This window comes from Planococcus citri, chromosome 4 (genome assembly GCF_950023065.1).
Source record: "Planococcus citri chromosome 4, ihPlaCitr1.1, whole genome shotgun sequence".
In the NCBI taxonomy this organism is placed as follows: Eukaryota; Metazoa; Arthropoda; class Insecta; order Hemiptera; family Pseudococcidae; genus Planococcus; species Planococcus citri.
This window is the reverse complement of record NC_088680.1, coordinates 52,293,565-52,308,173: the sequence shown is the minus strand read 5'-3', so window position 1 is coordinate 52,308,173 and position 14,609 is coordinate 52,293,565. Positions and strand designations below refer to the sequence as shown.

Genomic DNA, 14,609 nt, shown 5'->3' with positions numbered 1-14,609 from the left:
AAAAGTGTTCAAAGCAATGAATCCACCTTTTCAGATGTTGTAATCCAATAAAAAACTGCTCTATAACAAAAGGTCGAAGAACTTGGAAGATATTTCGAAATTTTGAATAGAAATTAACTTTTACATTCTTTTTCTTCTACATCTGTATTTATTACATGTTAAAAAAAGTCTTCACATCACATTAATTGATCCGGAATTTAACAATTTTTCCAGGAATTTCAGTAAATTGAAAATTTTTAAAACTTCAAAAGTCGAATAAAATCTAGACTAACCCTTCGAAACTGGGTGTAAAAATCCTGGAAATTATACACGCCCAGTTTTAAAAAAAAATGTAAAAAAAAGTCCAAAATTCGTCATTGAACAATCAAGTTTGTATTTCGGATACTTACTTCCAAATTTCATAAAAAACTTCATTTTTAGCTTTAATAGAATATTGAGCTTGTAAGCCAGTAAAAAAAAATAAATATTAAAAAAAATGAACACTCGAGAAGAGCACAGGAATTTTTTCAATTCAAAAAGAAAGACATAATAATAGTTGAAGGGGAAAAAAATTTCAATCTATAGGTAGCCTTTTAATATGAGATATTTTCTTTCGAGACAAAAAAATTTGCCATCTTTTGCCGAAAATATTATTTTATTTTTCCTTCTCATACCTTCTTTGAAAAAATGCTTGAAAATTTAGCTGAAACAAAAACCCTCCCTCTCCTTTAAAAAATATCACGTTTCTAAAAAGTCATCATCTACCTCCCGTCCGTGATCTTGGCAAATCGAAAATTATGCCTTAAACATTGAAGAAAAATTTCTAAGATCTTCAACCCCTTTCCCACTGCATCCAGAATTTTTTTTTCGAAGAAAAAAAAGAAAATATACAGCTTTGCAGCAAAAAAATCTCTTTTAAGTAACACTGATGGGAAATTTAGAAGTGAAATTTAGACACAAAATTCGGATTTATTCTCATCCTACGAAGAAAAAATACTCAATAAATACACCCACAGCTAATGCTAGATCGAAGAAACATGGGGGAATAATTTTTAATCAAATGAAACAATTCATTTTTCCTATATTTTTTTTCAAAAATTGAAAAACTTTTAAAAAACACAGTTTTTTAAGAAAAAAACATTTTTTTTCGATTTCTTATAATTTCTTTGCAATTTTTGACCTTTGTAAACGTTTAAATGAAAATCCTCCAAGAAAAAATGTTGAAAATCTGTGAAAAAATGCTCGTAATTTTTATGCTTAAATTTCGAAAGAATTCTCATTTTTTCTAGGAACTTGAAAAAATTACAAATTGAAAAAAAAAATCATCATGATTGTTTTTCGCCTAGCATTAAAATCGAAGAAGCCTACTACGTATTCCAAATAAATGAATTAGTCCTAAATTAGCTGATTTCAAGCCCACCTGGCCTTTCAGTTTTTGTGTTGAGAAAAAAATCAAAATGAGTTTAGAATTCATCTCATTTCTTTTCACAAGCAAAAACTCGTTTCAATTGTTTTGTATTATTTTGAAAATTTTCAAAAATAAGGTTCCCTTCAGATTGTTTGTACATAGATCCACCCCAAAAAATTGGTTTGAGAACCTCTACTTTTGAAAAATATTTTGATTTTACGAAAACTGCCACATGAATATACCCAAATTAATCATTCGATTAATAATAATTATACCGCTTCAAGGAAATAATAACGAAATTATTGCATTTGAAAAAGGAACCCCAACATTTTGAGAACCCCTGAACTTGACAGAAATGAACTTTGAAATTTTTGATCAAGCTAAAAGTAATGATATCCCCATACTTAGGACACCAAAGATCAACTGAATCAATTTCTTTGAACAGAGATGGGGATGAAAATAATATTGATCCAGAAAGTTGAATTTTTCACTCAATCATATTTAAATGATTAAGCTATGTTTTCAGCTTTTATAGACCTCCATCAAATCCTAAACAGTTGAAAAACAACTCACCCTAATAAAATACTCTACCTCTTGACTCTTCGTAACATCTCACTTAAAATCACATTAATTCCACCTCATTCAACGAACTGAGCTACGTTCATTTTCAAAATCTTATTAATCTAAATAAATTTTCACCATAATAACATTCGCTTCACTTTCTCAACTATCGTAAAAACCTTATCTATCCCCTCCCTTACTTTCCATAATGTTTCCTTTAGAAAAAAAAATCATGTAATTTCCAAGCGGAATTTTTCCCTCAGTACACGAGTTTCTTTTTTATCATCGACTTCGTTCTATTCGAGAAATTAAATCATTTTTCAAATTAAATTTTATAGTACACGTAACTTAACGTTCCTCGAGAATTTTTCTAATAAAGAAAAAAAAAACACACCAACACCATTCTACGTATCTACTATCCGCTTTCATTAATCTTCTCAAATTTATCCCTCTATATAAATTTTTTAAACGTTTTTTTTTTACGAAATGCAAAACGTTAAAAAACAACTTCACGAATACCGTATTAGGTACCTCTACCTACAACGTAGTAAACTGGTACGACCCGGCATATTTTCAAACCTACATCATAACTCGTACAATAACGTTATCGCTGAAACCCAAAAGTCGACTTGCAAATCGTCCAAATACGTAAAAAAAAAATAACGTTCTAAGCTCGGCTCATTAAATTTACGCAGCGTGAAAATCATCCGCAGCTCATAGTAAAACCAAAATCACACCATTGACTTGGGCCAACACCGTTTACTGGGTAGGTATACGATAAACCGGCGAATGGTCAAAATTACCATCGTGTTTTACGACCTGTAATACGCATACGCCGCACTTTGGTCACCATAACGGTCAATTTAACCATGCCTCAAATATCCGGAATTTTTAGCCGGCTGAAAAAAAAATACCTATATACATAGGTATAGGTATAATCACGCGAAAAACAGGTATAATCGTACTCTCACTTGTAAATTTTTGTACACAGCCAAAAAAAAATTTATATTCCGCTTGAATAAACAGTTAAAACTACTCCGGCAAATGCGTAAAACGTGATAAAGTTACAAATTCGCACCGACGATACCAAAAGAAGCAGCACGCGACGTATACATCGTACTCGTACACAAACGACGCACATACGAATGAATGCGAACAACAGAACAGAAACAGCAACGGGGAAAAAAAGGACAAGAAAGAAAAACTAGTACAACGTACAGGAAAAATTCTGTACACAGAATGCGGAATTACTTCTCTCTTAACAAGAGAACACGTCGAGCTAAAAATTTAAACACGAATCGAGGATATTGCCGAGTGGTGGAAAAGCACCGTCAGACAGTACTAGTCTAGCGATGAAATCGTCTGCACGACTCACCGTGTGATATCAGTAGTGCCCGTACACGAGGCTACACTGCGTCAAACTAACCCTCAAACAACGACTTTACAAAATGTATTAACCCTCTCACGTTTTCAACACTACACCAGCCGAAGCCGAAGCCGGCGCAGGTTCAATTCATAATGGTACTTGGATATTTTCAATGTACTATCTAAAGTACGAGTACAAGGTATCCTACATTGGTAGGGTAAGGGTAGGTTTTCTTTGAATAATTTTTACACGATTCGTGGCTATAGGCTTCTGAACGGTTATGGTAATAAGATTTTGATTAAGTGTAAAACGCGTCTTCGATATTATTAAGAATTGGCCTCGTGACAGCTACCTACCCTTATCATCACTGAAGCTCATCCAAGTTCAATCTTTCTTGCACCTACATTTTTACGTAATATTTTTCCAAGTCAAGGGGCCAAATTTGAATGAGGTAGAAGGGAAGGGAACATGAAAAAGGTCAGAGCTTTTTGATCCCAGCACGACGGAAACAGAAAGATGAGCATTTTTGAGTTGTAGAAAATGAAATTTTTTCAACTTTTTTCCAAAAATAACGGAGCTTTACAATTTTTTTCAACTTTTTTTTTTCAAAAATAATGTAGCTCATGTAGGTATTAATTTACTTATTTCCTTTTCATAAAAATATTTAAAATCGCGTAGTTCTATAAGATGCCATAACCTCCCCAAAGGGGGCAACCTAAAAAAAAAATGGTTACATTCGTGTGACACATGAAATAGTATGTTTTCGATATCGCTGAACACGAATATAGCCATAGTTTTTCAAATCGACCTCATCCATGGCCCCCAGAACCTCCCTCAATAGGTTAAAGTCCAAAAAAATTCTTGGGGGCCGTGGATGGGGTCCAGTCAAAAATCTGACGTCATATTCATGTTCAGCGTCACCAAAAACATACAATTCGATATATCACATGCCCCAGATTTTCTTTCGAAAGTTTCACTCAAAATTGGGGAGGACGGGGGTACTCCCCCTCCATTGAGAGATCCCATCTCGAAACTTGAATTTATCGAAAAAGCATCAAAACTTCAACAGGTACGTCTATGGACATTTTTTCAAAATTTTAAATGGTAGTTCCCAGTTACAGCGCCATTTTGAAAAAGTTCAACTTTCAAGTTTTGAAAATTTTAAAATGCTTAAAAAGTTTTAAATGCAATGCCCTTTTGAACTTTGAAATCAGTTTTGATCAAAGTATCATAGTTTTGGAGGAACGGGCTGCTGAAGTTGAGTACTTCGAGATAATGTGAAAATAATGGAAGCCCCCCGACCGCACCCTGAGGGGGCTGGGACCAAACTGATTGCGAGTTTCTTACTTACTGGGTAAATACGAGATATTGTGAAAAAAATTTGAGCGAAATCGAAAGACATAACTTTTAAAATCGCCTTTTTTTGGTTGAGTTGACATGGAATGACACAAAATGCATTAAATATCTAAATTCTAAATGTATGTTTTTTGACTACCTGATTGCTAATTTTATCATGATTTTCACCTTAATGCACCTGTTACCTATCGAGGGGGAGTGGCTAAAGTCAAAATCCTCAATATTTTCGAGCGTGGTATCATTCTAAATAATTTTTTTTCCGCATTGATTTCAAATTTTAGCACAATCGAGTACAAAATTCAACAAGAGATCCAAAATGAAGGCATAAGAATCGAAATTCATTGTTTTCAACTTCCGAATTGAATTTCATAATGATTTCACCTAGACTTAAGTTGTTTTGAATCGTCTTTAATGCCTTGATACTTGATACACTTGTCACTTATACATAAATTGTGAATCTTAGATCTGTATTTTTGGTCTACAGTTGAATATTGGGCTATAGATATCAATAACAAGGCGTTTAACGAAATTTCAAAGTGAAAAAGTATAGGATTTTAGCAGAACTTTTGGCGGGACACTTTTCAAACACTCAACGACTACTTTATTCTTTTGGGGGGGGGGAGGAGGAGGAGGAGGAAGCTCAACATTATAGAAGTCTATTTTTCACTTTTTTAGTGTCTTTGGGCATTTTAAGATTTTTTTTGGGTGGGGGAGAGGTGCCAAAAATACCTGCCTTTACCTTTTCAATTTTTCATTGGCGAGACATTATTCCGTAAATACTTCACGAATTTTTTTTTGGATAAGAGGAGAAGAGCAAATATTTTACACCTGAATTTTCCACTTTTCCAATATTATGGAGTATTCCAATCTATTTTCCGAGGAGGGGGAGGGGGCAAGATTGGCCATATTTTTTTTCATTTCAATTTTTTGTTTTTCAAAATTTCCAACTAGCTTTGAGCGTTTTTAATGAAATTATCATCATACTTTTTCAACTTGATTGTTCTAAAAAAAAAAAAAAATGCAAAGATTGATTCATCAAAAATCACCTCTTTCACATTTTTAGAAAATTTTCAGTTTAGGAACTGTTTTTTTTTTTTTTTGTAAGTATTTTCCAATCTGCTATATAAAGACTGTTCCTACATGAAATTATTTCATTAGTCAGGTGAGAAAAACATCGAAATTTTTTAAAATTTTACAAAAAAGAGAAATATTATATTGAAAATTTATGATCTGGACTTTCTGATAAAAAGCAGGACAACTCATAATGACCTATTTCCTGAATATACTTTTTTCGAACTTCATCATTTCAAATGCACAAAAGTACGTTAAAATTCAGTTTTTTTGCTAAAATTACAGAAAAGACCTAATTTTTTCGTCAAACTTCTCTCTTTTTTGTCATAATTACGAAAAAAATACAAATTTTCTCATCGAAATTACAAAAAAAAAAAAATAGTTTGTTGTCAGAATTATCAAAATGGCTGATTTTTGTCATCAAAATTACCAGAAAGTCTTCGGTTTTCCTGTCGCAAAAATCTGTTTTTTTTCAAAATTGCAAATACTAAAAATTCTTACTTTTTTTGCCAAAATTACAAAAAGTAAAAAAGATCTATGTTTGGTCGAAATAGTCACAAAGCCTTTTTTAAATAATTAAAATAGCTGAAGTCTTGTTTTTTGCCAAAATTGCAAGAAGTTTTGATTTTTTTCTCGTAAAAAATCTGTGTTTTTTTTTGGTCAAAGTTGCAAAAAAACCCCATTCTTTATCATATTACTAAAAAATCCAAATTTTTTGCCAAAATTGCAAAAAGTAGAAAGACTCATGTTTCTTAAAAAAAAAAAAAATCGCTAAAAAAGTCCTATTTTTTGTCAAAATTGTAGAAAGAGCCTTTTTCTGCTCAAGATTTCCAGATAGTCTTGTTTTTTTTTTTTTTTTGGTAATGAATAGGTAATTATAATTTTTTGGTTAAAATTTCAAAAAAAAAACTTTTTTTCATTTTCAAAAATAGCAACTAAAAACTGTGAAAAAATCTCACTTTTTGTCAAAAAACATGTTTATTTAGTCAAAATTACCAGAAAGACTAGTTCTTTTTTTTACCAAAATTGCAAAATAATCCTACTTCTTTATCAAAAAATTTCATTAGATTCCTTTAATTACCAATTTTCAAATACTTATTAGCAGAATGCTTCAATAATTATTTGGCATTTTAAAATATCAAAGTTACTGTGGGTCTACTTTCTTCAGTCTTCATTCAACTGAAAGACGAAAGTGTCCTAATAATAAACAAGACAAAAGCAGAAATTTTGTAACCATTGTAGGACATTGTCTCAAATGTTTCATTTTTTTTGGAAGAGGAAGGGGTTCAAAATCTGCTCCTGCGCAAATATTCTTGGAAGCAACATTTTCAAATTCAAGAATAAAATAAAAAAATTGTGGTTCAAATTTCTAAAAAGGAAAAAACGAACGGAAAATTTCAAAGTTTATTTAATAAAAATTAAACAAGAAAGATTTCCTGAAAATGTTGACAAATAGCTTATTCAATTTTGACGTGAGGGAATTTTTGTCTCTTTTGAGTTAACTTAATTAAATACTCTTTTTCTTAAAATACTGAAAATGGTGTATCACATGCTGAATATTTAAAAAAATTTGGGAAGAAGTTTCAGAGTAATATGTGAGAAGAGAAGCGAGTGAAGCTGTTAAAACTCCATTACCAAATAAAAGTTTTCATTTTTCAAAAATTGAAATTTTTTCACATTTTTTAAAGGGGGCAAGATTTTATGGATAAATTATACCGTTAAAATGTAATTTTCACTTCTAAATTTACTGGTCACTTGTAAACTTCAATTTTTTTCACATACAAATAGATATGATTTCTTTAAAAAAAGCTTCTAACTCAAACATTTGAACATTTCATTTCAAATGAAGTCACGTTGTTTTGATTTTTTTAGATCCTCGCCATCTCATATAGGAGTCTCTTCCGAATATGAGGAGATGGTATCAGTGATTTTCTTTCATGCAGTTAGGGCAAAAAAGAATCGATGAAAAAATTTATAGGTAACAAATTTGAAATATTTCAGGGACGATGATAAATAATTATCGTCAGCCCTATCTGAATCGTAAGTGAAGATCCAAATAGGGTTGTGAAAGCAACGTAGCTAACAATATATCTACTTACTACAATTGGGATTGACACACAGAGTAGTAGACACACTAGAATCCCTATCACATAATTGCAAGATGCACCAAGCTATCAAACAACACTTACCCCGGCTATAGGCGCGTAATAACGATTCAGCACTGATAACGTGTATTACACAAATAAATACAATGTAACACAGGAGTATTACAAGGGAAAAATACTTAAATTTAACACTTAATCGAAATAATTTCCTTAACTATGAAATAAAAACCATTTTAACCGAGGGCCTGAGCTCCCAAGAATTTACTGGTACTATTAACTTGTCAGCTCGCGACTCTTGTCGTTGTAAAACTGTGACGAGTCTAGGTAGGTAATTTGGGTACTTAGCCAAAAGAATACCTTGACCACGCCTATTGTTACCTAATTGGTAAAGGATTGACATTCTCAAACACATATATTGGCATATATTGGTAGTGGCTTTAAGGCATATAATTCCTACTCTTACAACGATGTAATCAATCAGTAATAAGAACAAAATACAAAATGGCCAACACAAAGGAAGAAAATATGTCCATCTGAGATCCGAATAATATTTTTTAGCCAAAAATTCAAGTTTTTGATTTTTTAACAAAGGCTCCATTAGGAAAAAAATAACATAGGTAAAATAAAAAATTAAATACTTTCAAACCAGGAAATTTTGATTTTATTCCAAGCTCCCCCCCCCCCCCCCGATAAACAACAAAAAAATCACATCATTGAAAAAAACATTCATTATTCAAAATTAAATTTCGTACCGCCCAAAGTGACAATATCAGTTCGTACTGCAAACTCTTCTTCATAATTGTGGTTCTCCCTCATTCCTCTACATAAATAACGCGAATCGTCGTCAAGATACATATAATACCAGCTGCAGAAATTACGAGCTTAACGAATTTCGTATTCGAAATGCAATTAAAATATCAACCAATGTATGATGCCATTTTACATGGCAATTAATCAAATATAACGACGATAGATATTGAGCGTACACGACGCGTAATCACCACTTCCCCGCGAACCCCGCCACACAGCCACTTATTCTCGGCGAACTAGTCATGTAATTTAATTACCATCTGTGTGCCGCATTCTGCATAACCTTCTCTTTAATAGGAGTTATGTATCAATAGGAAAATCCGCAGACATACCGATACCGAAGCATCACCAACGTCACCACACTGCGTCGCCCCCCCCCCCAGCATCGAATAACGCTTCATCATTCGAGCGGAATAATATCCTTCGGTTTAATAACATCGTATAATACGTACTGTAGAGTGGAAGTATACGTATACGCAAATCACGAACGATATTCATGTGTCAGAGATGCTGTGGTAACTGGTAAACGTCATTGCACCGCAAGCTCGGAAGGGGAAGGGAGAAGGGAGTTGATATCTACGAATATAACGAATATACCCACCACGTGTACCATGTAGGTTTCTACTTGTATTTTTCAACAGAAAAACCAACAGGAACGGTAAACGGTATATTTGAAACGAGCTTTGACAGTGTTGAGGACTTCTTAAAAATACTTTACATTTCACAGCAGCTTTAAACCAGTTCGAAGTTACGAATTCTTATCTTAAAGAAAGATCTTATGATTTATAAAGCCAGCATTACGTACTCAAGATCCAAAAAGGGTACTTTATTGAAACAAAAATGAAGAGCTTGTATTGAAGTATCCAAATTGACTGACGAATGCAGAAAGTAGGTACCTATTTATTGTACATAGGTAGCCTTTAAAATCAATTGTGATAATTCGTCCGTCTTGATAAACATTTTTCCCGCCTAAATCTGAATAATTATTATAGGTAGGTATTTTTATTTTATAACGGAGTTTCTTTTGAATACAATTATTCGCTCCATTATCCGCGTTATTAAAAATAAAAAACAAAAACAAAGTCTTTGAATACAATTTTCCATGTTTTTTCCTGCTACGTAGGTAGTTGTTCTTTAACAAATTTAAAATAGTTTCGCATAATGATTTTTCATTTGATTTCTTGTATTGTAAGTTTTTCATTAAATTAAAACTTTTTCTGCATTTCATTTTTTTCTTGGAAAATAAAAAACAATAACACCAACGATACCTTTTCGATACACGATATTTTTATTGAACTGTATTGAAAAAAATTTCCAATAATAAATAGGTACCTATATTCAAAGATGCAGAGGTAATCGTAAGAAAAAAGGCACAGGAATTCTTTCACTTGACTCGAAAAAAAAAATCAAATTTCATTTCATTTGCAAAGACGCGTTTCGTTTTTTCCCCAGCATCAAAAAGAATACGAGTACAACAAAACAATGCGAGAAAGGAACTGTTTTCATTGTAACAAAAAAAAATAATAATAACGCGGCGATTTCCAATTATTATTTTTAAAATCAACTTTAAAAAAATTAATTATCGAGTTGGTATCCCATCTATTATCTATTAAATATAATTTTTTAGGGCTGAAGTAATTTGAAAATTAATTAAGAAAGTGCTCGATTGGGTTTTAGTGCAAAAGTCTCTTTTACGTGCATAAATTACGAATAATTTTCAAATTAAAAATTATACCCAAATAAATAATGGAGCATTTATTTTGTTCCATTGTTTTTTTTGCAATCATTCAACATTTGTTACGAATTCACGAATAATGATGTCCAATAATAAACAATGAATTTGGAAACAAATGCTCTAAAAATTATACATTTAAGTAGGCACCTAGTTATACACTTGGAAATTTCGTTCAAGGAAAAGGGGGGGGGGGTACTGGAAGATATTCACTAATTCGCACTCTCGTATCTTTCAAGGAAATAATCAAGAACAAAAATAATACCCACAAATACTCCCTTCTTAAAAACCTTGAACTGAATTAAATTTTTTTTAAATGATTTTTTTAGGAAACTCCTACCCCTCCCCACCTCCCCGAGCCACTTAACTTCCCATACTTCGGCTTATGCTGCTATTTGATCATGTATCTTTCACCTATAAATCATTTTGATAAGCAGTATCACAAAAATTCGGAGTTGAAAATTCCGAAAATTCGCTTTTTGGGGCATATCTCCCCCTTTATGAGACCCAAAAAAATTCAAATTTTGGATTTGTAGAAAATAATGTAATTTTAGAACGCAAACAATTTTCCAAAAAATTTTCATCTTCATTTTAGCACCCTCTTTCCCAAATTTGGGGCCCCAAAAATCAAAATTTTCCTTTGGCTATATTTTTAGTAAAAAGAACTGGTCGAGAGCTTCCCATTGAAAAAAAAAATCAACTTCCTGCCTATAATAGGGGCTGAATGAAGAATAAAGAAACTTTTCTCGATCAGCTTTATACGAGCACGTGCATTGTACGAGTACATGTACGGAACATCACATATGGCAGGTAATGTACATGTTTTTACGACATTATGCCAACGTTTTTTGAATTTTTGAAATGGTTGGCATTGAATAAATAAATATTTGACCATCGATTAATAATTTAAAAATATTATAAATAATTTTAAAAACAAAAAAATGATAAAAAAATTTCAACGCTTGTCAGGTGTGGGGTTCGAACCCACGCTCCCGTTTGGGAACCAGAGCTTAAATCTGGCGCCTTAGACCGCTCGGCCAACCTGACTCGTGCTTACAACAGGCGATAATAGTCGTATATAATTCGTCACGAATTCATTCAGTGTACAAATTCACTACAACGTTATAGTTACGTGAAATTTTGCCATTAAATTGGTTCGATTTAATTCGAGGAATAATAAATTCTGCTTAATCCTAGTTCAGGTTTTGGGTTTACCGGGTATAGAATAAGATTGAAGAAATTTTTCGACTGTACATGTGCATTATAATACTCTACGTAATATGTAGTTATAAAAAGAGCAAAGTTATCTAGTTATGTATATGAAAATTATTTTTTCAATTTGGGCAATTTTTTGAATTTTGATTTTTTTTACTTTTTAAATACCTATTTCTTGCTCGTATATTCCACAAGTGAGAAAAATACAAGGTACTGGATATTTATACGAGTAGGCACAAATCCGTAAAATAGGTAAGTAGGTATGAAGAACGACAATGGTAAAATGAGATTTTTTCATTTTGATGGGTAAGCTTAATTTTGAGCTAGAGATCTAACTAAAAATTATGAATAAATTAATATAAAAAAATTAATATTCAATACTCAAGAAACTCCCCCCCCCCCCAAAAAAAATATTTCATAGGAATATGATTCTTAATTTTTTTCATTTTTATTACAGTAGGTATTTTTTTCGCAAATTATTTTTATGAATTTAATTTTGAACTTCATAAATAAGTATGTACCTACAATTACGGTCTTATGATGATTAAATAAAAATTTTTGTAAGTTATCGAAGTTTTACTTAATTTAAAAATTTTCCAGATTTAATTAAAAATTACATTTAATTTGTTGCATAGCCTTCAATGTATCAAAATCTCCTGCTGCTTTCTTCTATCAAGTTAATTTTAACAAACTATAGGTAATACCTACCTTCTGCTTAGGTATTGTGAAAGATGAGAAATTTTCCATTGAAAATTAAAATTTATTACATTCAAAAAAATAATAATAATACCTAGGTAGTTACGTACATAAAAATTTGAATTATGTACAGCTGAGATACTCATTGCTCAAAAGCTCATTGCTCATATCTCAAATAAAAACAGAGACACTAAATCTTGAAAACAATTTAAATTTTTCTCACAGTTAGACCATTTCAAGATTTGAGAAAAATGTATACTTACCCAATTACCTAACTAGTTCAAGTCAGGGGTGCTAACCGTAACCGCAAAAAACCGAAAACCCAAACCCAAACCCAAATAAGATCCATAATTTTAGCCATTTTCAAACCCAAACTGAAAACAAAAACCGAAATTTCATAGGTTTTTTAAAAACCGTAAAAAACCAGAACGAAAATAATGAAGCAGCGTGAGTGAAACCAAAACCTAAACCGATATAATTTATTTCGGTTTTTTTCGGTTTTCAGTTTGGGTTTTTTTCGGTTTTTTTCGGTTTTCTGTTGGGTTTTTTTCAGTTTTTTAAGTTTTTTTGAGGAGATTTTTTCTAATTTTTGACTTTTGAGACTCGAAAGTCGAAATCCAGGGAAATTGATAAATATAATGAACTGAACCTAACAAATTGGGTCCTTGGTTGTTGCTGTTTGGGTTGCGAAGAAATTTTTTTTAAAAATATGTAAAACCCAAAAAAACCGAAAACCGAAACCAAAACTGGAATTTTTGTGAGTAAAACCGAAACCCAAACTGAAACCGAAATTTTGAATTTCAAAAACGAAACCGAAATCAAAACCGAAAAATGTCAACAAAAAAATTGGAGTGAAACCGTAACCTTAATTAAAATAATTAAGGTTAGCACCCCTGGTTCAAGTTAGTGTTTCTCTGTTTTGTAATAATTTTCTTTAAATTAAATTTTCATACATTTTTGAAGAATTGGGGGGAGGGAGGGGATACTATAGAAGAACCTCAGTAAACTGAAAATTAAACATTTTCAAGAGTGGAATTCTTTAAAAAAATTTCTGACTCAGTTCATAAGCACAGGAGTATCTGTCAGAAGGAGAGAAATTTTAGCGCTCTATCGATGGCAGCACTGTGTTTTTCAATTTTCATTACATTCGGGACATTACTACCGGGTGTTCGAAAAATCGTGAGTTCTGTTGTATTTTTCATTCGAACTTTACGACACGATGTTGGACTATCAACACGGACCAGTTTATTACCTATTTATTTAGGTAGGTAGAAAGGTAGGTAACTAAAAAAACCAAACTTTGCGTAACTGTAACTATTCGGACCATCGCACAATTTTTCAGACACTCGGTAGTCCGCTGGTTTGTAGATTAGTTGATTAACGTATTGCCACGAGAAGTCGAGTAAGTACTATATGCCTCTACCTACGTAGGTCAAAATGCACTCGATTTAAGAACAATTCTGGGCTTCTGTCTAATTTTTCATTTTCAATAGGTACATATTTTCGATTTAAAATATTAGTCTACGTTGCAAATGGATTTCCACTCACGTAAGTATTTTCGCTAAAAGCAATTCGCCGATTGGTTTATGGATCTAAAGTTGAAAATGAACGAAATAAGCGAGATTTTTCTTTTCAATACCTACGAGCTCTCTTTTGAAGGGGATTCCGCCTTTTTCAAAAATCACTTCATGTACCTCATACGATTTTACATAATTTTAGTCAGGGAAAATACATAAAAAAAAGTGAAAAATTAAAATAAATAATTTTGGTAGGCAACTTTTTCAAAAAATTTTGAATTTTTTTTCTTAGATCAGAATATTATTCAAATACAAATTCTTTCAAGGTTGCCACATCGAAATTTTTGAATAATGGAACATTACTTATTCCTTGAAGAGCAAAAAAAGTGATCAAAATTTTCTATGTACGTGTATTTCAAACAGGTTCAAAATGACGTAATAAATATCTCCTCTTTCCTAAACTTGATGAAAATTTGGAAATTGCTCTAAATCTAAAATTTAGCATTTAAGTTTGTATGTCTTAGTACTCACCTTGTATGTACTTGAATCAAAACGAAAGTTACTTTTTTATTATTTCCAAAAATATTTAGATACTTCGATTTTTTTCTCAAAACACAGAGACGGGGGGGGGGGGGGGGTTATGAAAATTAGGGACTTGCAATCTTAATTTAACACCCCTCCCCCCGGGAAGGAAATACAAACAAATGTCTAATTTTAGCTATAACAAAAATTTCAATTAGACGACACCAAAGGGACCAAATTCCATGAGGCAGTTCAATTCCACTGAAAAATT

At 31.9% G+C, this 14,609-nt stretch overlaps 1 protein-coding gene and 1 non-coding gene across 2 annotated transcripts in view; both read right to left on the bottom strand.

The window, feature by feature from the left end:
• The window catches only part of Hk (Hyperkinetic), a 187,012-nt gene that overhangs the window by 35,412 nt on the left and 136,991 nt on the right, over positions 1-14,609 (bottom strand). The window lies entirely within an intron of this gene.
• Positions 11,352-11,435, bottom strand: TRNAL-UAA (transfer RNA leucine (anticodon UAA)). The gene has a single exon. It is a non-coding gene; the product is annotated as a tRNA-Leu (tRNA).